This window comes from Pangasianodon hypophthalmus, chromosome 3 (assembly GCF_027358585.1).
Source record: "Pangasianodon hypophthalmus isolate fPanHyp1 chromosome 3, fPanHyp1.pri, whole genome shotgun sequence".
Classification (NCBI taxonomy): Eukaryota; Metazoa; Chordata; class Actinopteri; order Siluriformes; family Pangasiidae; genus Pangasianodon; species Pangasianodon hypophthalmus.
In genome coordinates, this window is record NC_069712.1 from 2,912,501 (window position 1) to 2,940,382 (window position 27,882).

A 27,882-nucleotide genomic window follows, 5' to 3' on the forward strand; every position below is an offset into this window, starting at 1 on the left:
TAAGTTCTCTCCACTTCTTCACTCTTTTTCGTCTCTCTCTTCTTTTTTGTCTAGTTTTCTTTATTCTTCTCACCCTCTCAGTGTCTCTCCTCAGCTTTCCTTTTTTATTCGTTTCTTTCCCCTCTCTCTTCTCTCCTTTCTTTCTGTTCTTCATTAATTCATTCAGAGTTTATTCTCTCGATTAATCTCGCCTCACGAAGACGAGTATGTGTGTGTGTGTGTGTGTGTGTGTATGTGTGTGCGTTTTCACATGTTTATGTGCCTTTATGTACCTCTACAGGAGCAGAAATGATATAGACTCTCAGTCAAAAGTTTTTGCCCCCTGAAGGTTCTTATGTTTCATCACTAATAACGATTAGTGCCACGGAACAAACACAATCACACACAATAGCAGGTCAGTGAAGTACAAAGTGATGCGACTCGAAACGAGTGATGTATTAAACGCAGGAGCATTTAGCATGTGGGAGGCTAAAGCCATAACGTCTACAGGCGAAAGTGTCATGGATAGCGCTAGTGTTAGCTATAAAACCTAAAAATATGCGGTGAGGTTAAGCGCTTAATCAGAGCGATACACATTTCCTGTTAGATTAGATCTACATTTATTTTTTGTTCCAACAGCATAAAGAAATTTCTAACATTTCTCACTTCACTCAACCCTTAAACGTATCACTTAACAACAGGAAATTATTGTTATTTGTTTTAGAGGTTTAAAATCAGCAAAAATTAAGCAAAACTGCTAATGCAGGGTGTTGAGAAACTTTTGACTAACACTGCTTGTGTGTGTGTGTGTGTGTGTGTGTGTGTGTGTGTGTGTTTAAAGCACCCAGCTGCATGGCTCTGGGTGTAACTCATCGGAGACGTGAGTGTAAATCGTCCAGGTCTTGGAGAATCTCCAACCGCAATTATTATAATAAGGAGTGTTTAAACGAGCAACAGTGTGTAATTAGCGCACTTAATTACCTGCCTTTAATCTGCGCTAGATTGGAGATCGCACTTCTCTGCACATCTCTGCACTTCTCTGCACATTAATCCCTTATCTTTACCAGAGCGCAGAGCGCAGAGCGCGAGGGGGAAGTGTGGCGTGTTGGCACGGATCGGATCGGATCGGATCGGACCGGCTTCCAGAATTTACAGCCTGCCTGCGGAGCTCGCTTCCATTTATCACCAGAGAGAGAGAGAGAGAGAGAGAGAGAGAGAGAGAGAGATGCACAGTTAAAAGGCAACAAACCCAGTGCACCCTTCACTTTCATCTTCATTTTCCACTCTCTCTCTCTCTCTCTCTCTCTCTCTCTCTCACACACACACACACACACACACACACCTTGAAGCCTCTCGGTGTATAAGCGACTTTACGTGTATTTCTCAGCCTCTGTTTATTTTCACTTGAAAAGTCATTTGTGGGATTTGAACCCACAGCCTTGTGATCACACACACATACACATGTAGAGTAAAGGTAAAAGACCTGTCCTCTTTTTCTCTCTCTCTCTCTTTTTCTTTCTCTGTCTTCTCCTCTTCTTTTGCTGTTCTCTCTTTTGTTTTCATCATTTTCATTTTTTCCTTTTTTTCCACTGTTTTCCTTTTCATTTTTCTTTATTTCATAATTTTTTTCTCCTTGTTCTCTCATCCTTTCTTCCTTTTTTCTCAGATTTTATATAAATTCCTTTTTAATTTCAACCCCTTTCTTCTCTTTTTCTTTCTTTCTTCTCTTATTTATTTTTTTCCTTGTTTTTTTCTAAACTCTTCTCCTTTCCTCTTTTCTCAGTTTCTCATTCCTTTCTTCTCTTTTTCCCCCTTACTCGTTTCCTCCTCTTTTTAACACTGATTCTCCTTTTCACTTCTCCTCTCTCCATCCTCTTTTTTCATTTTCACCTTTTTCCTCTTCTTTAAGTTCTCTCTGTTTCTTCTCTTTTTCCTCTCTCTTCTTTCGATCTGTTATCCATTTTCAGCTTGATTTAAAGAAAATAATCAAATTTTTAAATCGAATCGATTTTCACTTCTCTTCAATTCTGTCCTCTTTTCCTCTCTCTTTTTGTTTGTCTATCTTCTCCTCTTCTTTTGCTCTTTTCATGTATTTATTTTTATTTCATTTTTTGTTTTTTCTTAATGTTGCCCTTTCTTCTACTCACATTTTTTTCTCAGATTTTATTTCCATTCTTTTATTTTTTTTCCTACCCCTTTCTTCTTTCACCTGTATTTTTCCTCTTCTCCTATTTTTTCATCACTTCCCTTTCCTCATTCAATTCTCCTTTCTCTCCTTTTTTTCTCCTCCTCTTTTGAAGTTTGTGTAAAATCAGGTCAGGGCAAACAAAGTGAAAGTGTAAGTGCAGAGAGAGTGTGCAGGATGTGCAGGACTTTATCTGCTGTGTTTCTGTACAGATATTCCACTCATTCAGGTCATTTGTTGTGATTTGATCAGTTCTGTGTGCGAACTCTCACATCGTAAATTGTTTTTTTTTTATTAAGAAGACACAAGGTCAAAGAATGATGTTCTATAAGTAAAACAACTGCGCTTTTTTTCAGCCAATACATTTTTTTCCGAACTGAAACTACATCGTCACTGTTCTGTCGAACACCACCACCATGTCCCGAGCTAGTTTCACTTTAATTTTTTTTTTTATATCTATTAGAGCTGAACACTTTGCTAAGACCTGGCAACCCTGAACACAGGTAATGTTTTCTTCACAACAGCCCATGTGCACGTTTCAGATAAATCACTTCAAACCTAAATAATCACACCTAGAAAATCACTCCCGGTCCACTATAACTCCACTTTACCTTTAAATATAATTATTCAACTCATACGGTAAAAATATATAATATTTCTGCATTAATGTGTGAAACTGTTTAACACTTTATGCTTGAAACAATCTTCTTCCATTAAAGATAAAAAAAATACATTCACCTCTGTGCAATATTTGGTACATTCCACACGTCAACAGGAAGTCGCATCATCGGAATTTTCTTGAAGATCACGAGAAGAAGAAAAGTCTCTCGTTTTTTTCACTTTTTATGACTGATGAGGAAATTACAGACCAGACGTACATTATTAACTTTATTAATAATTCTACGCTAAAAATTTCAACTCTGTTACTCATTTACGAGCAAAAAACGAGATAGTTGCCTTTTTGAATTGTTGAAAAACTTTTACAGTGCGATCGTGGAATAAGAGAGAAAAGTGTCTGCGCTGTTCCAGTCAAAAGAGAGAGAGAGAGAGAGAGAGAGAGAGAGATAGAGAGAGAGAGAGAGGTGTGTATAGTTTAGAAGTTTCATCAAAGCTCACTCAGACTAAACAGAAGCTCCAGCACTGGGTGGTCCACTTGATTAAATCTCAAATAAAAAAAACGCCCGGGTGTGACGTCCCGCTCTCCGAATCAACACCACGCTCTTCCTCGATCCCGAAACAAACAACAAATGTTGCAGAACCGGAGGCAGTATCACACTAACACATCACCACATTGTTGTTTTCTTTCCCCTCCACCCAGCCATATCAGAGACACCATCTGGTCACCTCGCTCGCTCAGAGCCGTCGACGAGTCGGAGACGAAAACGTCTGCAGAGAGCGAGAACAAGCGTCGAGGAAAAGCAGGAGGATACTCGCTTCCTTTCTGAAGTCACACACATGTTCATACCGCGGAGGAGAAAGCGGTGCTCTCATTTCCCACAATCCCGCAGGGCGCGTATCAGAGAAGCAGCTCCCCTGAACTCTCCCAGCTGAAAAAAAAAGAAATCAAACCTCCCTAAACTAATCAAGCTTGAGACAGAATGGCTATTACGATCCGAGCCCAATAAATGATGTAATAAAAACAGACTGCGGTTTTGTTTATAAGCGTCTGATGCAAACGGATCATCACACGCCTTGCTGTGCTTTTCGTTTTCCTCTCCTCTCCTCTCACATTCCCTTTATTCTCGCTAACACACGTGCGCACTAATTCCGTCCTGGCCCAGAATTTATTATTTCTTTCATTTTCCTGTTATCACAAATCTAGCTGACTGCGTAAACAAAACAGAACAAAAGTTTGCTGTCTGGAATTTCTTGCTTTCATTTCGTACTGAGCTGCTACGTGGAAATGATAAATTAGTAATAAAGTGCACATTTTATCCCATACAGACGTGTTTTATAAATCATGTTGAAATGGTGTCATTCACACGTGAGACAATGCTAAACTGGTGGCTATAAGCTTCTCTTACTTCTTATACACTCTCAGCTACGTTAGCCTTGAAGCTTTAGCGCTAACTTCAGACACTTGATACCTCTCGGCTGATGAGATTTTGTTCCTGTAAGTTTGTTGAATTCTGGCTTGTGATTGGTCAGTTTTAAAGGTGTTGACTAACAGCGGGAGTTTATATTAACACACTCGCTCTGATACGTTATTGTTTCTATAGTAACGGCTCATTCATAGAGACTTGTATATAATCGTGTGTACTCGCTGATATGGAGAAGTTTTATATAAGGAGACGTTTAACATTGATAGAAGGAGTCTCCAGTGTCAGTGCTTTTATCTGACATCTTCACTATTCATTGTCAAGCTGTGTTTTGTTTTTTTAACATCTTATTAACATCAATAGAGAGAAGAAGACAGGCTGGTGAGAGAGAGACTGTTTATAGCTGCTATAACACAAGTACCTTGTTTTGTATGAATGTAGCTGTAAATGGATAAAAGTATGACATGACGTTCTTTAGTAAATAAAAAATGGCAAATTGCTGTGGTGTGAGAGGAATAAAACACTACAGTTCTTGCTGCTCTAGGAAAATAATCAGCTTTGTTGCGGTCACAGAAACCTCATGTTGCACTGTTGATTATTTTCCTTTAACGGCGCGTCCTGAAGTGTTTTATTTCTCACTCTGTGGAACAGTAAGAGCAGCACATGCTGAAATACTGCTGTTTATCTTACAGCTACTCATCATGTTACACTTTTAATCATGTTTGACAGAGTGAAGCTCCCCATGTGTTTATTAGAAGGGTTTAAAGAAGTGTGTGTGTGTGTGTGTGATCAGTGCTTTAGAAAGTCACATGTCATGTGTATATGAATATAATCTGATGTATATTGATTTGACAACTCAGATCTCATCTGCATTCATTACTCATTATTCGTCTACAGCTTCAGCAGGAAAAAAATGCAAATGAAGCTTCTAACCAGTTCCTAAATGTGTGTGTGTGTGTGTGTGATCTTCCAGAATGATCTCCAGATGAATCACATGTTACAGAAAACGCTAATCATTTAAAAAAAGAAAAAAAAAGCATAATAATCCACAGCTGAATTTGACGGTGCAGTGAGTGTGGCGTGTGAACGTGTTTGGTCGTCCTCCAGGCCTGTCGCGGGGCTTTTCTCCGCTAATTCCCCTACTCTGGGTGTTTTAAAATAAAGCCTGGGGTCAGAGGTCAAACCTCCATTCAGAGGAAAAAAAGAAAAAAGAAGCTTAAGCAGAGTGTGAGAGGACGTCTGCTCGGCTGGAGTGTTTAAATAAGAATATTTCATTCTGGCATTTATCGCGGCTTCTCGTATTAAATTAGGCCGAGAGCGACGAGTGTTTTCCAGCGGGATTGGACAAACACGGCGAACAAATTGCCAGCGAGAGCTACGGGGGGAAAACGCTGCATGTTCTCCAACATGAACAACTCTCGTCTTCTTTAAAAGAAAAAAAAAGAAATACAGCACCTTTAATAAACAGACAGTAACGACAAGCGTCTCATGATGGTGTCTCGTGTTTTTTTCCCATACTGTCCAGCCGAGACTACACACACGCGCTCACACACACATACACACGCGCGCGCGCATCCTCGGAATGAGATTAAATAAATATGCTAAGCAATTAAAAGTAAAACCATAAACATGAAGTTCAGTAGCTGAAATCAACTTTAAATTAGTTTCAGCATTACTTAAAGACACACCAGACAATATTTCGGGGCAATTAAAAAATTGTTTACAATACCGGAATAAAGCAGGAGGGAACGTTACAGGAAGTCCTCCGTGAGAACGCGGCACGTGGACGTGTTGCAGCTGTTTTAAATTTTATTCATTATTTTTAACCTTCATTTACACGGATCAGTGTGAATATTAACACAAACATTACCGGCTTTCTAACAGCGTCATGTTTCTGTGCTAATAATAATAATAATAATAATAATAATAATGATAGAATTAGTTCTCTCTGCAGAAATAAATAAATGACATGAATTTGTAGCAGTATACGCTAAAAATAAAACTTAAAAAAAAAAACAAACATTGAACAATTATTATTAACAATTCTCAGGCACTGACTGAACTAAAATATCATTTATATGGTATTCAGTATACTTATACACGTGGCTTAACTGTGTATTTAATACTATTTATTCAGGTTTATTATTATTATTATTATTATTATTATTATTATTATTATGGCAACAACTTGCAGACAGTCAATTATTTCTCTATAACAACTTTCTTTGGTTAAAAGTAAAATAAATGCGTCAAAAGGTCAAAGGTAATAAACAGACTAATTACCAAAATAATTATGAATATGAATGAACGGAAAATCGATAAATATGAAAACTAACTAACTAGCTAACTAAAGAGGACATTGCAGTGTCTTCTAACATGGCATGTTTTTTTATTATTATTATTATTATTATTATTACCTTCAAGAGAAAAAAACAATAACTAACTAAATAAGCAAGTAAGTAATTAATAAATAGATATGTAAAAAACAATCATAAATTAATTAATTAATAAATAAGATACCAGTACTTAGCCATTCATAATAACTTTGTACGTAATTGGGCATTTATTTGTTTCTTTGTGTATTTATTTATTTACTCATTTACTTATCTATCTATTTCTCTCTCTCTATCTATCTTTGCTGTGTCTCGTAACACAGCATGCATTTTTTTCTCTAATAACCTTGGAGAGAGAGAGAACAATAACTAACTAATAACTACGTAAATAAGTACCTAAATAAAAAACAAACAAATAAATCAGGTACCATCTTCATTCATTCATCTATCTATCTATCTATCTATCTATCTATCTATCTAACTATCTTAAACAAGCAAACAAATAAATAACTAAATAAATGAATAAATAGTTAAATAAATAAGAAAGATACTAGTACATAACAATTCATTGGACTTTTATACATTCATTAATTTATTCATTCATCTATCTTTCCATTTATCTATCTATCTATCTATCTATCTATCTAAATGTAATTTAAATTTTTGGGTTTTTTTCTCCATCTGTAAGCCTGATCATTGTCCTGAACGCTGCCACTTTCTCCACTCCATGACAGAGATGTGACTTTTCAAGGTTGTCATCAATCACATGGTGTCTAAAACACCAACATGTAACGAGACAGATGGTCATGAAAGCACGACATGCACTAAAATAACCTCTGTGTATAACAGAGACCTGCTCCCTCGCTCACGCACACGTCCGCAGATTATAATTAAGTCATCTGGCAACCCTGAGACGGGGTCAGGCCTGTTTTTATTATTACTGTTTCAGTGTCTAACGCTGTTATTATCACTTCATACGCCTTCGCTGCCAAACACTTCTTTAATTTGTTATAATTTTAGATCATGCTGATGAAGACTACTTTTTCACACCAAAGGCAATACTTCACTGGTGATTTACTGACGACCTCTAACACACTGTACGCTGCCTCATGCTGCTTCTTAATACACCCAGAAAAGTATAAAACATCACTTATATAAAAGTATAAAACATCACAACTGTTTTTCTTGTCTCGTTCTTGTGTTTTTTCCCCTGTATCAATCACTTTTAGATCAGAAATTTGCTACAATTGTGTAAATGTGACCTCCTGGACATGGTGTTGTAGTGGAGAACACTCTCACATCGCCACCATGGCGTATACTCAGTATTCATTACAGGAATTCGCTACAGGAAGTCAAACTAAACTATCACACACTCTTAAAATGACTCTTACACTATAAGCATTCATCCCTCTTCAACTTTTCCACACTTCGTTACAACCTGGAACTGTAATGCTAATGCTACCACCACCATGCTTCACAGTGGGGATGGTGAATTAGAATTAGAGGCTACTTTGTGTAGATTCATAACATTTCAGTTCCAGGTTGTAACACTACAAAATGAATATTTATCCAAGGCACTGTATGTTTATTTTAACTCCTCTAAGTGGAAAGATTTATTATTATTTAAATGCTGATTAAATTTCTATAACAGCAGCTCTGACAGTCATACAGCTGCGGATCACAGGTTTATATGAACGTGCTCGTTCTAGTATGTTATCGCTATCTAATATGATTCTATTGCAATGTGCGATAAACATTTCTGATTTATTTTTTAAATAATTTGTTTGTGAATCGCCAACCCAATGTCCCAGTGCTACAGCATCACTACGATCATTGTGCAAGCTCAGAACACAGGACAGTCGTACAGTATTACTGCACTGTATAAATCACACAGGACAGGTTCCACTCTGCGCTTTCTCAGTGACATGACGAGCTGAGAGAGAATAAAGAGAGGCTGGTGAGGGAACATTATAGCTGCTATAACATACATGAGAACAGGAACTAACTTGTTACGTGGATGTTCCACAACATTAAATGCCATGATGGACAGTAATGAAGTACTATAATATAATTCATTACTGTACTTTAATACTTTATTCAGGTATCTGTGCTTGATTAAAATATTTCAGATTTTTCTTGACTTCGTACTTTTACTCCGCTGCATTTGGATCGTATTAGTTTATCAGGGGGACGTCGTTAATACATTTTTTTACGTCTCCTGAGCAACCGGACAGAAATAAATCGACCACAGGACGAGCGAGTTTCTTGTGGATTGAATTTTCTACGAATCCAGATGTTTGCGTCACGTGGTTATATAATCACACTCCATTTACAACATTTAAAAATACAATAAAACAATAATCACAGTATATATGAGAAGCATCCATTTTAGTTTAGTTTAGCATCCATTTTAGTTTCGGGACTCAGGAAGTGTTTATTATCTGAGAGAGGAGCACTGATACGCACGCTACGAGACTAAATACGGCAAGTAGCAGGAGTCAAACTTCCAGAGTCCAAAGCATCCAGAGTAAAATGATCAGACAAGCGCTGAGATTGGTGATTAAAACGGCAGGTAATCCGGCCTGTAATTTTCTCAGAGAAGGATAGAGAAAAACGCCGACAAGGCTGATCCAGACGGAAATAAAATCACGTCTGTAAAAGAGGAAACTACACCAGGACCATATGTACACTTAATCCCATCCGAATAGGGCTTTTTACTCCAGTACTTTCTGCAGAACATACATTATTACTTATCATTATACATTATTACTTATTACTCCGAAGTAGGAGAAACTGGATTAGCCAAAATCTCTGCGTATGACACACTTTCACATTAAAGCAACCCAATCATATCGCACAGCACCTTTTAATCGGCTGAGACAAAAAAGATGTCTATTTACAGTGACATCCAATCACATGCATTCTCACTCAAACAACAACAACAACAACAACAACAACAACACCCTTCTATATATACAGATAAAACACATACAGTTCCAACAACCGTCTTCACGTACTCCAGTACTTTAACTTAAGCAGAAATATAAACAAAAGACTCTTAATTTTAGAACTCAAGTACCAGAATTTTGTACGTTGTCCACCACTGATTAACTATAAACAGGTATAAAAGGCATTAAATAATTAGATAAATAAGTAGAGAAATAAATAAGCACAATAAATAATGTTAGTGTTGGCGAGTCGCTGTGGTGTATAAGGAATGAAACACTTCAGGATGTGCTGTTACAGGAAAACAATCAACTCTGCCGCCATATCAGGTGTTTTTCCTTCTTTCCCAACATTATATCCATTATCAGAGTTTTTCTTCTAATAGAAAAAACCTTTCTGACCTTCTGCACCAATAATTATCTTATTTATAAACCAAGAATGTTCAGTAATAAACTCAATAATCACTGGAAGTCGCTCCTGCGCTCCTGCTGAATGAGGACCCCATCGTCTGTCTCACACAATACATCATACATCACAAAATAATACTATTCCACATTATCAACCTTTATATAAAAAAGTAAACTTTAATATAAGTATACTTAATATGAAAAGTACATACTTGTAGTGTTAACATTTTATACATACTTTAATACATACTAAATGCATTACTACAAAATTGTAATTAAGCTATGTTTAAATATATCCTAAATGCACTCAGGTCAATTTTATGTGTGTAATATTTAGACACAATTATTATTATTATTATTATTATTATTATTATTATTATTATCATTATTATTATTATTATTACACTTGAATTACATTTATAAATATACTACCAGGAGAATGGATACATATCACATATTATATAACATACATTAGTGCTACTTATACTGGTAACTAAAATGCACTTAAATACATTTTAAATTATAATCCAGTAACACTAAATATATCTGAATACATTTAATATCTAAAAAAAAATGCAGTGAAGTGTGCTTTTAAGAAATGAAATAGGAACAATGAAGGACAACCCTCGGATGAGTATCCGATGAGCTCCATTCCCCCAAGCGGAGATGCGCTCTGACCGGGAAGTGAATCCAGCCAGGTTCTGCTCTACACCGAAATTTAAACATACGCTGTGATTAAGTTAACTTAAAGGTGTGATATCGAGTTTGCTTCATTCCTTACTTGTACAAATCATCTGGAGAAAAGCCGTTTGGAAAACCGACTTCCGGTCCGGAATGCTTGTTTGTGCTTGGATACGCCTCCTGTCAGTCATTCTATAGACACTCTACTCTACAGGCCACTGTAGGTCCTGGGGGCGGAGCTTCATGAATATGGTGGGAATAGGAGTAAAAATAATAATAATTCAAATGTCGAAGGCTCTCACTTAAAAGTTAGACACCTCATCTTGAACCTAATGCACCTTTAATTAAGGATTCTACATAGATTTTAAATATAGTATTGATACACACATCTCGAGTTATATCACAATGCACTGATGTACTCTCTTATTTACACAATATTGCTGTATATCACAATAATCACATTTGGTGATTTAAAGGCAGAAAAGTAAAAGCCTCAATAAAACAAAAATAAATGACAAAGAATAAGTTTATTAAAGCATGAATTAGCATCCCTTGCTATCACCTGCTTTAGTGCGTCTGAGTGTATCTCTTTATACACAATAACACAAATAAATTTCAATTTAAATGTCCTTTTTTAACATTGTCTTTTTAAAAAATATACTTACACTGACAAGAAAATTAAATGTACTTAAGTCTAAGTATGCTTCAGTGAGGAAATATATTCACTCAAGCGTTCTTCCTTACAGCATACTGAAGTGTAGTACTTTAAAATATACATTTTTTTAAATAGAGAATATCTTTAAATGCGCATTTGTACTTTTAATATTCTTTACCCACTTGAAGTAGGTTTTTTATGCACTTAAGTACGCTGTGTTTTTCACGACGGACGGCGTATGGTCGCAGCGAGACATCGTCTCAGCCGTGAGTCCGTTTCTCCTCAAAGCCACACAATTCATCAGTCATGCTGTAGCGGCTCCTCACCTAACACGATTAAGACGACGTGCTGTCCCGCCGCAGATACTGATGAAGCAGACGGAGGGAGAGAGTGAGAGATGTGGGAGGAGGGGAAACGGCCATGGGAGCAGAAATTAAATTTTGATAATGGAGTACATCCATTTGAGGCGCTTTGGCAAAAAAAAAAAAGGGGGAACGAGCACGATGAGCGAGCAGGAAGTTAAGAGGAGAGAGAGAGAGAGAGAGAGAGAGAGAGAGAGAGAGAGAGAGAAAGAGGAAAAATGATAATGACCTCCGGAGAGTGGATGACTGAGTGCCGGCTTCAATCCGACCTGCCACATCACGTCGTGTTCAATCCCATCGCTGCTAACGCTGCTCCAAACAATAATGTGCTATAATTAATATCAGTGTCCATTCAGACAGCCTTTGACCTTCTGACCTTCAGACCTTCAGATGAAGGTCAGAACATTAAAAATAGACCCCATTAACAGAGTACAGTGTATTTATGATATTAATTATGTACTTTAATAAGAAATTTTTATCATTTATTACTGGCATGTGGAACAGCCTTATTTCAAGTTTTTAATAAAATGGACACATGATTTTACATTTATTTTTAAATATTTGTGTTAATCAGTGAATAATTAATATTCATGAGTTACAAGTATGTAAAAAGTCAATGAGAGGAAAATCTGCATGAGTACTATGGGGGAAAAATTAATAAGAAAGAATAAACCTGTCAGTACTGACATATGATGTATAAAAATGTTAATAAGTGTTTTTTAAATGATTTTAAAAGATTACACCAATTAAAACTGGCTAAAAAATGAACGACGTGAATATGAAAGACGTGAATATATGAGAAATCTACATATTAATTAATAATATAAATCTTTTTTCCTCCCTAAAACTTGTGTATTTTAATGACATGAGACAATAGTTTACCTTTAAAAAAGTTTTACTTTAAAAATGATTCAGCATTTTTTTTTTTTAAATCTAATAAATATAAAGAATTAGAGTAAATAAAGGACTGCATCAGAACTTGGTGAAAAAAAGGAAAACTAAATCACATGATTGATTTCTAGAGCTTTCTAGATTTTCTAAGAACGTACATGAATGCACTTTAACTAATGTAATCTGACAGATTATTATTATTATTATTATTATTATTTCAAAAAAGGAGGACAGGTGTCAGCGAATCATGGAAAATGTATTTCCTCCTTTCTGTCTTTCTTTCTTTCTTTCTTTTAATTAAATGTGTTTCCTAAAGATTCAGGTCATATGTAGATGTTTCTAAAAATTCCAAAGATGATGCGACGTCATGTTCATGTTGAGGATTAAATGCTCATGCAATCCTGTTGTGTAGTTCATTGACACACACACACACACACACACACACACACACACATAATTTTAATGAGCTTCAGTCTTTCCTGTTAGAGACCTCACCGTCACGACGGCCAACGCAAAGTAATTAAAACATCACGGTGTTTCTGTGTGCATCTCTCTTTATTAGTTTGGGGGCTGAGGGACGCGGCGTCCTTCGGCTTCTGAGCGAAAAAATCAAGTTGCTCGATCACCACTTTGCTGTTCTAAACTCTAAACTTTAACGAGAAACACAAATGGGGGCACGCTGGAGTCTAAAGGGGGAGAGAGAGAGAGAGAGAGAGAGAGAGAGAGAGAGAAAAACCCCACACACCTACACCTGAAGTGATGTGATGTGCAGCGATTAAACACCACAGCGATGAACACGCTTTGGATCTGTCTCAGAAACACGCCACAGAAGATATGTAGTAGTAATGCTAAAAGCAGCTTAGCCGTGAGAACGAGGTGCTCCAGGTCCTGTCTCATCCAGCAAACTGTTTACCGCTGACGTCTGTAGTGTCTGATACGCCACGCTTCCCTCACGCGTCAAAGTGATTCCCACAAGGAGTGTGTGATAAGACAAAAATATCATACAGCAACACTCAAAGACATTTTCCTGATACAAAGCTTTGCTAACCAACTGCCACAAAACGGAAGTGTTACGTTACAAAAAAGACGCGAGTTTTCTTTTTTTATTTTAAATAACAATAAATTGAAATGAACACTAAAATATCAGTGACATATTGCTCCCATATTACATCATTTTAAAGATTTAAAACCCTACAGAATTTTAACAACGCCTTCTGATCAGTTTGTAAAAAAAAAAAAAAAAAAAACACAAATCTGTAAAAATATTAACATATTACAAAAAAAGATTTAAACCCAGACAATCAGTGTGTAAATGTGACAACATTTATCATGATATGGATTTTATATTTTCACATCGCTCAGCACTTTACATCCCGAATAAATCCGTCATACTCGGATTAATCATGTGCTGATATTATATTATATTATATTATATATTTTTGAATATTTTATCTCCTGATATCTGGATAAGGTTTCTTTACAGGTTATGATATGATCATGATAACATATTGAAAAGAAGCAACAGCATTTGCCTCGACACGCTTCTTCTAATTAGTCCAAAACAAAAATACATTTATTTTCTAATTATTATAACAGCACAGATCTGACAGGAAAAAATCACAATTATATACTTTATGCATTAATGCGCTTATTTTATTTTTTGCTTATAAAAATGGTTCCTCAAGGATTCCTTAAGGTCTTCACTGAATAATTAAGACTTATATACTGTATATAAAAACATTAACGGATTGTCCATGTGTGCAAAAAAGACAAAACGTTATATCTGAAATAAAAAATTAATAAATAAAAGAAAGTCTCGCTTGTTAACACAGAGGTCTAAAATATTTAAAGCTGATGACTGAAATGAATTATAGAACAAATCATTTTTGAACAAAACAGCAATATTGCTGACATTCCAGAGGTACAACGTAATCTTATCTAATAAATAATAATACTAAAAAAATCTAAAGGTGTTAATTAGAGTCTGGCTCAAAAATATTTCATTAATCTGTTCGAAGGTTTGTAAAAATGTACCAGAGACGTGCTGCAGTGTGAACGGCAGATAGTCTGGAGATCATCTGTCGTGATTTGGAGGTGATTTATACTGACGGTATATTTTCCTAAAAACAACCTCACACTCATTGTGTGTGCGCGTGAAAGGGTTAAAGGTTCTTAGCTCCTGAAAAAGGGTCCTAAATCTCTGTTTCATTTAATTAACGTGTCGTGATTTTGGAGAAAACTAATCACCGACGGGATGGTGTGATGACGTGGAGTCACTGTGACCACGATAAAGACGATCCCAGAGTGTTTTACTCCTCTTATACCACAGCAATGTGCTACTAATTACAACATCTTATTCATTAAAGAACCACACGTCATACTTTTTATCCGTTTATAGTTACTTTTAGCTTGTGGAATGTCTGGAAAAGACGTTCCTGTTGTCGCTTGTTGTTCCTTCACCATCGTTCATCATTCTCCTGGATATTATTTTATTGCTTATGAGCTAGAGATGACACTGATCCGATACCCAGAATCAGACACCCAGCAAAACCAGTGGATCGGATATTGGAGGGAAAAAAAAAACATGTCTGAGTGGCAAAGAGTGGAATTGGACTTGGAAAAGAGATATATGTTTACCTATAAAAGAGACTCGCCTGTTTTTTTCTTTTGTTAGGATTGATTTTATTATATTTATACGTTATAGTTTATTATATTTACAATGTAAGTGATTTTTGTGTGGAAAAGTTTAATTATGAAGTGCTTCAGTTCAGAAAAAAAACAGTTTAATGCTTAGTAGTTAGAAAACAATATAGGATGAGTATCGGCGAGGGCTCAGTATCGGTTTTGTAAAAGAAAACATGTTATTGTGCCATCTCTAGTTATGAGCACTTACGTATACAGTATTACGAACACAGACCAGTATATAAAGCCTTATGTAGTCTCTATTACCTAATATATGTTATTAATAACCCTGTATGTATTATTCTGATATAAAATAGAATCTAACGCTTTGTGATTGTGGTAGTTTGTGTTTCTCTCTGTGTGTGTGTGTGTGTGTGTGTGTGTGTGTGTGTGCTGTGTGCTGTACCAATGAGGACTTCCTTAACATTCCTTACAGTTTATTCAAATCAAAAGAGGAGTTGCGCAATGTGGGCTTGCTCTGAAGCGGGCGAGGAGTGAAACTTTAACGAGGATAGCAAACGGGGGCACGGCGGCGTCTAACGGGAGCAGAAAACACCCCGAGTGAAATATCATACTGCATTTAATCAAAAAAAGAAAAGAGAGAGAGAGAGAGAGAGAGAGAGAGAGTCCTTTATAAAAACCTTAGTTGCAGAAAGGAGACTGGATGTGAGTGAGTGAGTGAACGGGGCGCTGATGTGACAAGACGCTGCTTTAATTACTACAGCGGGAAAACCCAAAGCGGCGTCCTGGTTTCGTTCAAAATGTCACACGCTCACTGGGGAGGGAGCAAAGTAAAAAAATATATATACATATACTGAGAAAAGAGAGAGAGAGAGAGGGAGAGAGGGAGAGATGGAGAGGGAGAGGGAGAGGGAGATTAAACTTAAAACAAATGCAAAATTGTTGATGTCAACACTATAGTAAAGCGTTGTGGGACTCCTCCTCGGCACACACCACAACAACATACATCACTCTGTGTGTGTGTGTGTGTGTGTGTGTGTGTGTGTGCGTGTGTGCGTGTGTTGATTAGCTAAGCGTAGTGTATAGAGAGTACAGATGAGAGGGGGCTTGATGTGAAAATCTGGATTTGGGTTCATTTGAAGTGTTTTTATTTATCTTAAATTTGAAAGAAACAAGGAAAGAGTGGAGGAGTCATCACACTGAATCATAGATGGAAAAAAGAAAAGAAAAAAATACATCTCTTTTGCTTTCTCTCTGTCTATCTCTTTGTCTATCTCTCTATCTGACTCTGAATGTGTGTCTGTTTTTGTGTATCTCTCTGTCTATCTGTCTCTCTGTCTGCCTCTGTCTGTCTATCTCTTTGTCTATCTCTCTATCTGTCTCTCTGACTGTGTCTGTTTTTGTGTGTCTCTCTGTCTGCCTATGTGTATCTCTCTGTCTATCTGTCTCTCTGTCTGTCTATCTGTCTCTGTGTGTCTCTCTGTCTGCCTATGTGTATCTCTCTGTCTATCTGTCTCTCTGTCTGTCTGTCTGTCTGCCTATGTGTATCTCTCTGTCTATCTGTCTCTCTGTCTGTCTGTCTGTCTGTCTCTCTGTCTGCATCTGTATGTGTCTCTGTCTGTCTGTCTGTCTTTCTCTCTGTCTCTCTGTCCCTGAGGGAAGTCTCAAACACAATCATGTGTTTTGTCTGAAATCAGTCTTGTTTGATGAGGACAAGAAGACAGTTTCCACCACTGACTCACACACACACACACACACACACACACACACACACACCTGTAGCTTATGTGCTGTCGCCATGTCAACTGTCAGACAGAGACGAAGCATGAGTGCGAGCGTAAACAGAATAGAGAAAGAACAAGTGTGAGTGATGGAGATAAAGACAGAAAGAAGGAAAGAGACAAAGTGTAAATGAGAGAGAGAGAGAGAGAGAGAGAGAGTGACACCAGAGGCAATGTTGGAAAAATAGGAAAAAAGCAAAAGGACAAGGAAGAGAAGAGAAGAGAAGGGGATCTGAACAAGTGTGTAAATGAGTGCATGTAATGAGAGAGAAAATGACAGAGAAAAAAGAAAAGGACGAAAAGAGAAATAGAGGGAGAGAAACAGAGAGAGTATCAGAGAGAAAGAAAGAGACAGACAGAGAGAGAGAGAGAGAGAGAGAGAGAGAGGGATGACGGGTGTTTTTAACGGAGCGAGAGAGTTAGAGGATCAGAGGAAGAGTCAGAATGTCGGAAATGATGAAATTCTGTTGAAAGCAATTCATCTCTCTCTCTCACACACACACACTCTGTGTCACACACACACACAAACACTCTCTCTCTCTCTCACACACACTCTCTCTCACACACTCTCTCTCACACATACACACACACAAGCTCTCTCTCTCTCTCTCTCACACACACACACACACACACCAGCACCTGAGACAAAAAAAGAGTACAGGCACAGACAGCAAGTGCTCTATAGTGTCGTGTGTGTGTGAGTGTATGCGTGAGTGTATGCATGAGTGTGAGTGTGTGTGTGTGAGTGTGTGTGTGCTGTCTGCAAACTAACAGAGATGCATGAGAACGCCAGGCCAGTTTGTGGAGGGGGCGAGGTGTGTGTATGAGTATTTATGAGACACCACACACACACATGCACACACACACACACACACATGCACACACATAGACACGCACACACACAAACCATTTTCATCAGGTCCTTTCCCACTCAGCCCTTCTGCTCTATGAATACAGCCAATCACCTCCACATACACACACACACACACACTCACACACACACACACAAACACACACACACATACACACAGATGCATCTGGGATTAGAATGAGACCCAAACACTCGACTCAGGCCAGAACCAGAGAGAGAGAGAGAGAGAAAAGAGAGGAAGAACTGGTGTTTGACGTGGGGATTAACACACACACACACACACACACACGCACACACGCATGCACACACACAATCAGAGGGTATGTTTACACAGCAGGATTAAGCACTGGATGATCACACACTCTGAACATCAAGCTATAAAAATGAAAGTGTGTCGATCAAAAGGACGAGTGATTCACCTTCCTGTGTTTTACTCTACAACTAGTGCTGTGTTCCAAACTGCGCCCTACTCCCTAATCAGGAGCAGCATGTAGTGCACTAGTAAAGGGAGGTAGATGTGTGAGGGACATGATTTAGTGCATCATCAGTCCACTGTGTCCCAAACCACTCTCTCTATTCAATATTATACAGTGGACGTGTCCCAAACCACACTCTCTATTCACTATTACACAGTGGACGTGTCCCAAACCACACTCTCTATTCACTATTATACAGTGGACGCGTCCCAAACCACACTCTCTATTCACTATTACACAGTGGACGTGTCCCAAACCACACTCTCTATTCACTATTATACAGTGGACGCGTCCCAAACCACTCTCTCTATTCACTATTATACAGTGGACGCGTCCCAAACCACTCTCTCTACTCACTATTACACAGCGGACGTGTCCCAAACCACACTCTCTATTCACTATTATACAGTGGACGCGTCCCAAACCACTCTCTCTATTCACTATTACACAGTGGACGTGTCCCAAACCACTCTCTCTATTCACTATTATACAGTGGACGTGTCCCAAACCACTCTCTCTATTCACTATTATACAGTGGACGCGTCCCAAACCACTCTCTCTACTCACTATTACACAGTGGACGTGTCCCAAACCACTCTCTCTATTCACTATTATACAGTGGACGTGTCCCAAACCACTCTCTCTACTCACTATTACACAGCGGACGTGTCCCAAACCACACTCTCTATTCACTATTACACAGTGGACGTGTCCCAAACCACTCTCTCTATTCACTATTATACAGTGGACGCATCCCAAACCACTCTCTCTATTCACTATTATACAGTGGACGCGTCCCAAACCACACTCTCTATTCACTATTATACAGTGGACATGTCCCAAACCACTCTCTCTATTCACTATTATACAGTGGACGTGTCCCAAACCACTCTCTCTATTCACTATTATACAGTGGACGCGTCCCAAACGACTCTCTCTATTCACTATTACACAGCGGACGTGTCCCAAACCACACTCTCTATTCACTATTATACAGTGGACGCGTTCCAAAACCACTCTCTCTATTCACTATTACACAGTGGACGCGTCCGAAATCACACTCTCTATTCACTATTATACGGTGGACGTGTCCCAAACCACACTCTCTATTCACTATTATACGGTGGACGCGTCCCAAACCACTCTCTCTATTCACTATTATACAGTGGACGTGTCCCAAACCACTCTCTCTATTCACTATTATACAGTGGACGCGTCCCAAACCACACTCTCTATTCACTATTATACAGTGGACGTGTCCCAAACCACTCTCTCTATTCACTATTATACAGTGGACGCGTCCCAAACCACTCTCTCTATTCACTATTATACAGTGGACGTGTCCCAAACCACTCTCTCTATTCACTATTATACAGTGGACGCGTCCCAAACCACTCTCTCTATTCACTATTATACAGTGGACGCGTCCCAAACCACTCTCTCTATTCACTATTATACAGTGGACGCGTCCCAAACCACTCTCTCTATTCACTATTACACAGCGGACGTGTCCCAAACCACACTCTCTATTCACTATTATACAGTGGACGCGTCCCAAACCACTCTCTCTATTCACTATTACACAGCGGACGTGTCCCAAACCACTCTCTCTATTCACTATTATACAGTGGACGTGTCCCAAACCACTCTCTCTATTCACTATTATACAGTGGACGCGTCCCAAACCACTCTCTCTACTCACTATTACACAGCGGACGTGTCCCAAACCACTCTCTCTATTCACTATTATACAGTGGACGCGTCCCAAACCACTCTCTCTACTCACTATTACACAGCGGACGTGTCCCAAACCACACTCTCTATTCACTATTATACAGTGGAATGTGTCCCAAACCACACTCTCTATTCACTATTATACAGTGGACGCGTCCCAAACCACTCTCTCTATTCACTATTATACAGTGGACGCGTCCCAAACCACACTCTCTATTCACTATTATACAGTGGACGTGTCCCAAACCACTCTCTCTATTCACTATTATACAGTGGACGTGTCCCAAACCACTCTCTCTATTCACTATTATACAGTGGACGTGTCCCAAACCACACTCTCTATTCACTATTATACAGTGGACGTGTCCCAAACCACTCTTTCTATTCACTATTATACAGTGGACGCGTCCCAAACCACTCTCTCTATTCACTATTATACAGTGGACGTGTCCCAAACCACTCTCTCTATTCACTATTATACAGTGGACGCGTCCCAAACCACTCTCTCTATTCACTATTACACAGCGGACGCGTCCCAAACCACACTCTCTATTCACTATTATACAGTGGACGTGTCCCAAACCACTCTCTCTATTCACTATTATACAGTGGACGTGTCCCAAACCACACTCTCTATTCACTATTATACAGTGGACGTGTCCCAAACCACACTCTCTATTCACTATTACACAGTGGACGTGTCCCAAACCACTCTTTCTATTCACTATTATACAGTGGACGCGTCCCAAACCACTCTCTCTATTCACTATTATACAGTGGACGTGTCCCAAACCACTCTCTCTATTCACTATTATACAGTGGACGCGTCCCAAACCACTCTCTCTATTCACTATTACACAGCGGACGTGTCCCAAACCACACTCTCTATTCACTATTATACAGTGGACGCGTCCCAAACCACTCTCTCTATTCACTATTACACAGTGGACGTGTCCCAAACCACTCTCTCTATTCACTATTACACAGTGGACGCGTCCGAAATCACACTCTCTATTCACTATTATACAGTGGACGTGTCCCAAACCACACTCTCTATTCAGTATTATACAGTGGACGCGTCCCAAACCACTCTCTCTATTCACTATTATACAGTGGACGCGTCCCAAACCACTCTCTCTATTCACTATTATACAGTGGACGCGTCCCAAACCACACTCTCTACTCACTATTACACAGCGGACGTGTCCCAAACCACACTCTCTATTCACTATTATACAGTGGACGCGTCCCAAACCACTCTCTCTATTCACTATTATAGAGTGGACGCGTCCCAAACCACTCTCTCTATTCACTATTATACAGTGGACGCGTCCCAAACCACACTCTCTATTCACTATTATACAGTGGACGTGTCCCAAACCACACTCTCTATTCACTATTACACAGTGGACGTGTCCCAAACCACACTCTCTATTCACTATTATACAGTGGACGCGTCCCAAACCACACTCTCTTCACTGTTATACAGTGGACGTGTCCCAAACCACACGCTCTATTCACTATTATACTGTCCTCAGTCCAGTGTGGCTGTGTCCCAAACCACACACTCTGATTATTACTTAGGCTACATGAACACCATGACAAGTGTCTTATTATCAGAATTTCATGATGGATGTGTCCCAAACCACACACCACTATGTCCACTATATAGTGCTGTCCCAGTGCATGCTGGGTATTCTGCACATTCCAGGCCAGACTGATTGGACACTAGGTGTTTGCAGTGCATTATGGGGTGTGTCGAGATAAACTTGGATGTGTGTATATTAATAACAGTGCGTGGCTGTGTTCTAATCGGAGTGTCCGGTAGTCAGTAGTGCCCTGGCTTTGTTGGTTTGGAGCGCTGCACTGGGACGTGATTAAAGCTGAGTTGTGAAAGTGACTATTTTTAAAAAGTGCAGAGGAGCTGAAACGGAGATGAACTTTAGCTGAACTTACAGAAAAACCAAACCAAAGCGCTGAGGAGTGTGTGTACGATTACTCCACACACACACACACACACACACACACACACACACACACACACACACACACACACTGATATATCACAATATCAAATACCATTTTATGCTGTTGTATATGATAACACAAACATGTAGGTTTTTTTTAAATAGCAAATCTTAAATTCAGTCACAATTTTTTAAAAAAGCCAGGTATGTTTCAAAGTTTTTTTTTTTTTTTTTAAAGCACAACAAACAAACAAACAAACAAGCAAACAAACATTGTTAATACATTTCGGAGACTGAGAAAGGCACACAGCGCTGTTGTATTCTGGATCCTGATTGGTCAGAAGGTGTTGATTCATTTCCAGTAACTCTCTCAGGTTTATATTAATGCAATCGTTCTAATACTAACACCTTATCGTTTCTATAGCAACAGCTCATTCACAGGGACTCGTACAGCGGACGCTTCATTAATAAACCGATTATAAAACACGTGTGTCTGTGAGGAGAAGCGTTATGCTATTTAACACTTATGGAAGGAGTCTCCAGTGTCAGAGGTAAAGCTGTAACTTCAGCATTTCTGACGTCTTCAGGACGGACGAGTTTACGCTTCTTTGCGGTAATGTGACAAGCTGCGTTTATTTATTTATTTATTTATTTTAAAAGAAAAAACAGGCTGCTCGGGGAACATCTGTTTTGGGGATGTTCCACAACACTAAATGTAACTATAAATGGATAAAAAGTCTTTCTTTAATACATGTAACAAACTGTAATCTTTGGCAACTTGCTGTGGTACAAGAGGAATAAAACAGAAATATAAAACAGGAGGAGGAGTCACTGTTACTTGGTGATGGTGACGGTAAGCTCTGGAGGATGATTATTTTCCTATAACAGCACGACACGCAGTGGATTATTTACTTATTTACTGCAGACACAGATCTATTTCTGACGTACGGAAGGCTAACAGGGTCGAGCGCACGCTACAGCGGGATGATAAAGGAAAGAGCTAACTCGTCCTGCGTGTTCCCGTCGATATGAAGACAAATTCTGAACTTCCTGCTGTAATGCACACTGCAGATACTCGACTGTGACTGATACCTAACACACACACACACACACACACACACACACTCGGCATGGATCATCTAGGAATCAGACATCAGATCTCTCTCTCTCTCTCTCTCTCTCTCTCTCTCTCTGTCTCACACTCTCTCACAATCTTGTGTAACACTCGTTCTCATTAGAGCGATGGAAAAGCTGGGGGACGGATCGATGTTTTCATTTTTCGAGTGCTCATATCCATTAGACGAGCAAAATTCATCCATCACTCGCATTCCTTTCTGCTTAGATCCCGTCGCTTTAACAAGTCTCGGCCTCGATATGCACGAGGCATTATTTCAGTAACCTTCATTATGTCTTTCAAGTAGCTCTCTCCCTCTCTCTCTCTCTCTCTCTCTCTCTCTCTCTCTCTTTCTCTCTTCCGCCGTTTCTCTTCTTTCTTCCTATCTCTATCCGTCTCTCCCAAATCCGTCTGGAAATTCTGGGAAAACTTGAGAGAACCTGGATGTTCTCAACATTCCAAACAAAAGGCTGTAGAGGAATGAGGAGTGTAATTCTGCACTTTCGGGCAGGAGGTGAGATTAACGGCGGCGGCGGCAGCGGCGGCGGTGGGAGGGCTGTGTTCAGCATACCGAAACTAAGTGCTCATAAACTTATTTTTTTTTAAACACACATAAATTACACTCGCAGGAAATTTCACCGCACCCATTAGTGAGGCGACTCCCTGATTTCGGCCTCCTCACACACACACACACACACACACCGTGGTGGTCCGAGTCCAATCTGAAAGCCTCTGCTCTATCTCACACTCTGTGTCCAGCTCGCCTGAAAGCACCACGTCTAATAAATAATCCAGCGCAGATGATTTATAATAACATATAAATATATAAATACACGTCAGGAGGCTATGAAGAAATCTTCTGAGACAACGCATTAAAAAACGTTCATTATTATTTCCTAATAAAGTTCGAGCCGTAGAGATTCAGGACAACTGTACACGGACAAAACATAACGGATCAAACTGAGATTATATAATAACACATAAACGCGGAAACCTAATCCAGAGCGCTCTCGAAGCACAAGAAATAAAACTGAAAGACTTTCTTTCGCAATCACAAAGGCTGATATTGCAAGAACGATGAACAGGCCTTGGACAATGTTCTAGTTTATGTTACATGGTGTGTCATCCAGTATAATAATAAACAATTTATTATTCGGCATTTTAGTAATAAATTTAAGTGCGACGAAAAAAAATCTGGCATTAGGAAGACAAGGCAAAAAAAAAGACAAAAAAAAGCAAATGCATTTTTTAATCTAAGGGGAAGTTTGGTATTAGAGTATTTTTTAAATGCATTTCTACATTTTAGAATATTAAAAAGAATTAATGTGTAGTATCTTTTTTAATAAATTAAGAATATATATTATAATTTCTCAGGTTAAGACTTTTGTGATTAAGGAATTATCATCATCTAATATACAGCGAATATATATTACAATTTTTTTATATACTCTGCAAATATCATGTTTTAGATCAAGTGGTGATTAGAATGAAGGAAAGTCTGGGTTTTTTTGTATATTTTTGAAGAAAGTGTGCATAAACAAGTGCAGGCTTTCCTAACACAGCTCAGTGACTCAGGAGTTCTGATATTCAGTACACGCAGTGATCGAGTGGAACCTGAAAAGAAATTCATCACATTAAAAATGAAAGTGGAAAAAAAAAAAGATGCATTTTAGAACAGGAAGAAAATCAGGCGTTAATAAGAGCACGTAGCGCACATATATTGCCCTGCTTTTCAGTAAATACAGTTTTTATTTTTACATTAAGTAGTGGTTATAACAATCTACGCCCAGGCCACTTTAATAGAAACTGCACACAGGCCACGCCTAATAAACAGTACAGCAGCTTCAGTATTCACGCTCAAGTGGTCATTAAAACAATAACACGAGCGCTCCGTCACACTCCTGGCCTGCACACACAGCGAGAAATCAGCTCTAATGAACATCTCCTGCGCTGAGTTCCCTTCCTCCGTCCGCAGAAAAGCCCCAATCCGTGCAGTTCTGCACAACTGTCATAGCGTTAGTGTATCAGGAACAATAACTCCATGTGGAGAGCGCGATCTCAGCCTGCTTTCACCTCCACCACAAGAGGGTGAAGAGGCTTCAGCTTTACAACCCACTATAAACACACACGCACACACACACGCTCCTCCCCACTTTATTTACGGTCCCATTCATAAAATATGAATCGCCCAGCAGAGCGGCGGCTGAAGCCCCGGCGAAACACACGGCGCACAGCGAGGTATAAAATATCCGAGCATGTGTCACGGCCTGAACTATGACTCTCTCCTTCGTCAAATATGCATTTTCCCGCTCAATAATGCATGGCTAGCGGAACCTGCAAAGCGCCACGTTTAATACCGAGAGACAAAAAACCAGCATGCACTGTAACCACTGAGTCATAAATTCAACATTAATAAACCTTCATAAAAAAATAGAAATAAATAAATAAATAACCTGACAGCCTGACGTAAATATCCAGCACACTCGTGAGTAAAGAACACTGCATTCCGAATTACAGAGAAATAAATATATTTCGGAGTAAAATCACAGTAAATCAGGTACCTCCCGCTCCGAGATCCAACACAGCACACGTGGAAGGGTTTATGTTCCACAGCAGCCACGCTCGGCGCACTGAGCACGCTCAGTCCCGTCTCCATGTTTTTTAACAGGTATGAGATGATCACATGGTCTGAGGCGACCCGGCCTCCTCAATTAGTGTGTGTGCACCAATCCGGGGTGAGAAATCAGTGTGCGCCCCAAAACACACACACACACACACACACACGCACACTTCCGTTAAGGTAACGTTTACTGTAATGAACTAACACCACGCTCCACCTCCACTAACACACCTGACCTCAACCTTAACCTCCGTCACCAGAAAGAAATATTTAAGCTTTTTATTTCATTTAATTATACATTTATTTAATTTTGTGTATAAACGCTGTAAAAAACACACACACACACACACACACACACAGAACTTTTTTTTTGTGAGGACCAGGTGATTTTGAGGATATTTCGCACTAATTATTACCGATTTCGATTTTTTTTTAAACTAATAAAGCGTAATACACAGAATCTGCAGAGGAAATACAACACATACCGTTTTTTTATTTAACATGACAATCGATACTTAATATAACACAACAAACATTAACTCTTAATTAACTTATTTATTAACACTCAATAACACAATGTGTCCAGTGTTACAGCTACACACACACACACACACACACACACACACACACACACACACATACAACTGACAAAACCAAATCTCCTCTCCGAACTGATCTACCAAAAACAACGAACATCAAGCACATGAGAAGAACTTAAAGATTTAAAATCTGCACCTCGAGTCAATTTTACTCTGAATACAGGAAAAATATCCACATTTTCCCCCAAAAAATATGTTCTCACTTTCCAACACGGATGTCTTCAGACTGCATTTTCATGCTGATATAGCAAACAAACACACAAACACACAAACACACAAACAAAAAACTGAAAAACATGTTTAAAATGCGCTCACACTTTTAGTATGAAACTGCTCTCTCTCTCTCTCTCTCTCAGACACACACACACAAACACACAAATACACACACACACCACCTCAGTACGGTATTTTAACAATAAAATGACACGTTTCACTCGATGAATACTGTTTCACAGCTACATATATACTTATAGCGATGTGTCTCATGGCACATATTTAGCGATATTTAGATTTACTTTAAATGGCTGTAAAATTGAAGTGAAATACGTTTTTAAAAAGCTACACAAGAAAACATGCTATACTCGATATGTTATATCTCTTATTGTGGTATTAATATCACATCATAGTGTCATAAACTCTATAATGATTTATTATAAGCGAACTTTTCATCGCTTGGTGTGTTGATGTTGCATTTTCACTGCCATAATCATCTATAATATTAATAATAATAATAATAATAATAATAATATCATCATCACAGTATTAATATCACACAATACTGTGAAATTCCTCAAGGTCTGTCTATTTTACTTTTTCACAAATTTCCAACAACACAACATCTTCCAATTTCTTCCAAACCAACACGCTGTCTTCTAACTGGGCCACGTTTTATCTCGGGAGTACAAATGCTGCCTCAAAGTGCTCCCTACCTAGGCTGCCTACCAGACAAAGGGAATAAGAGTTAGTGATATCAGAGCAGACTTAGTGTTTGATGTAAATATTGCTTATATTCTTAATAACTAATATGAAATTCTAATGTATCAGGTGTTTTATAATAAATTATTATATTCTAACAGACGCTCTGGGGCATTTAGGAAGCGACACTGCTGTGTAGTGTACATTATTAAAAAATAAAATAAAATAAAGTAATGAATTTAAACAGTTAGAGAGAGTCATACTGATATCGGTGAGCGATATGACAAAATATATCACGATACTCAAAGACATTTAAACAACATGATAGCTACCATAAAGGTGGCTTAAAGGTTAAAGAAAGAGAGAGAGAGAGAGAGAGAGAGAGAGAGAGAGAGTTCAAGGATACTGTCATTTAATTTCTGCAAAAAAGAAATTATTTAAAACTAAAAAGGAGATAAAAATAAATTATAATAATTCTAATAAATTATAATATTATAATAAATATTATAATTAGATTTTAAAATCTAATACAAAATCAGTTTCCAATCAGAATTTTATTTCCTCATTATTGTTATTATTATTATTATTATTATTATTATTATTACTACTACTACTACAGTTTTTTTATTATTATTATTATTAGATATTGTGGAGGTGTATCATCTCCGAGAAACGTATTGTGAG

The 27,882-nt window shown here is 38.4% G+C and overlaps 1 protein-coding gene across 14 annotated transcripts in view; it reads right to left on the reverse strand.

Moving 5' to 3' along the window:
• Positions 1-27,882, reverse strand: part of tenm3 (teneurin transmembrane protein 3) — a 758,992-nt gene that overhangs the window by 357,290 nt on the left and 373,820 nt on the right. Inside the window, exon 1 of one of the 14 annotated variants that reach the window (XM_053232297.1) lies at positions 25,626-25,832. The exons of the other annotated variants lie outside the window; for them this stretch is intronic. The gene's annotated coding sequence lies outside the window, so the exon portion shown is untranslated. Of the gene's footprint in view, positions 1-25,625; positions 25,833-27,882 lie in introns of those variants that run through there. 14 annotated transcript variants of the gene reach the window in all.